A 1828-nucleotide genomic window follows, 5' to 3' on the forward strand; every position below is an offset into this window, starting at 1 on the left:
AGTTTGTATAGAGTAAAACCAAAACATTCAAATATAAGCTCTCGCTGAAAATTATGTCAGTTTCTTATATTCAGGGAACATATACTTGTATATGTTTTGGTCCTGATATTTACTTGTAGATATTCGGGAGAGCCATTTACCTGAGAATGGAAACTAACTAGGGCGTTTGGTAAAAAAAATTCAAAAACATTGAAAATTATGAAAAAATAAAAAAACAATAGAAAATTGCTCCTCAAAATGAGTTTTGAAGCATAAAGGGAAAATGATAGTACATTGATTGTCTTGTTCCAAATCGGGTAAATTGAAGAATAAAAGTCTATTGCTTAATGTTCGGTGTATGGGTAGGCTTTTGAACAAACAAGTAAGGGAATAAGTGATATAAACATAAATTGCCATGTTGAAATATGGGTTATTATTCTAGCAAAAGTCTTGGTAATGAAGGAAGAAATGTAATAGTCTGTCATACTGAAGCCTTATGTTTTAGTAGATCGTAAAAATAATTTGTTAATAAAGTGGTTAAAAGCATCTGGTACATGGTCTACACTTCAATGGTGTATGGTTTTGTAACCTTTAATCCTGTATTGATTGGATGCATTAGGTTTCTGGAGCCATGAGATCTTTACGCGGTTTTCATTTGTGTATTCGAAAGAATATTTTAAATCCTGCTCAAGCGAGCGAATCCTTGATAAGTCATTAAACTTGATCACTATGTACAAAAGTACAAAATTTCACTACTAACTTGATCAAAAAATGTTAGCCATAGATAGTTCCTCCCTTGCGCGCGTCTTAATACCATTAAGAAACGGACCCCATGGGAATATGATGTATGTAAGCCGACAGATGAAATCGTGCATACTCATCCTTGGCAAAGGAAGCTTGGTGTGTTGCTTGATAACGGGGGTATACCTTGTTGTGGAAGTCATTGCTATGATTGCAAAAAGTTAAAAGTTTTAATCTATAGGTCTAAGGTTTAAGTCAAATTGGGGTGATATGCTAAAAATCAAATTAAGCCTGAATCAAGATTAGAAACTGATCATGTTCTGATATTATGTGCTTAATTGAACCTTAATCATATCATTGATGTCTCTGAATCTTTTGTTACAAAAGTTTAAGTGGACAACAATATCTATAACCGACTTAACATCAGACATAATAAAACTGATAACCGTGATGGAAGAACGGATTGGTCAATATGATTATTTGCTCAACTCACAAAAATATGTCTCATTTTATTTTGTTATTTGTTTTGATATATTTTGTCTTGATTACAATTGTTCATTCGTTAAATCCAAAAGATTTCATACTTCTAAGTTATTTTCGACTTTGGTGAAAGGTGATTCGGGTCTGGATATCCAAGAATAGGGATCGAGAGTTTGTTTACTGACAAAATTTTTCAAAAATGGGTTTCAAATGTTTTAATGAATTGATCAAGGTCATTAACTTGGACTTGGTTAAATTCTAAAATTTTACAATTGTTTCAAAGCCTAGGGCTCGTGTTTACTTCTGGATCAAACACATAAATTTGTTTTGTAAGAGATTTTTCACGTCATTTATATGGACTTGATCTGAATCATATGTATGAAAATTATTTGAATTAAATGGTTTAAAAATTCAAAAAGTCAAATTTTGAGGTACATATACGGGCGTATAAGTCGTTATCTTTTACAGACGTATAAGTGTGGGTATAAAAGGATGTGATACTGGTGAGTCTCATTATTTTATAAGCGCATAACATTCTTGATACTTACACGCTGATTTTGTGTTCACTTCATATGTCCGTAACCCTGTGTGTTTTTGTTTGAAAATTATACTTGTGGTTGATTCGCAC

The sequence above is a fragment of the Bidens hawaiensis genome, unplaced genomic scaffold (assembly GCF_021521415.1).
Source record: "Bidens hawaiensis isolate Kalapana, Puna unplaced genomic scaffold, B.hawaiensis_p1.1 tig00027749_1, whole genome shotgun sequence".
Taxonomy (NCBI): Eukaryota; Viridiplantae; Streptophyta; class Magnoliopsida; order Asterales; family Asteraceae; genus Bidens; species Bidens hawaiensis.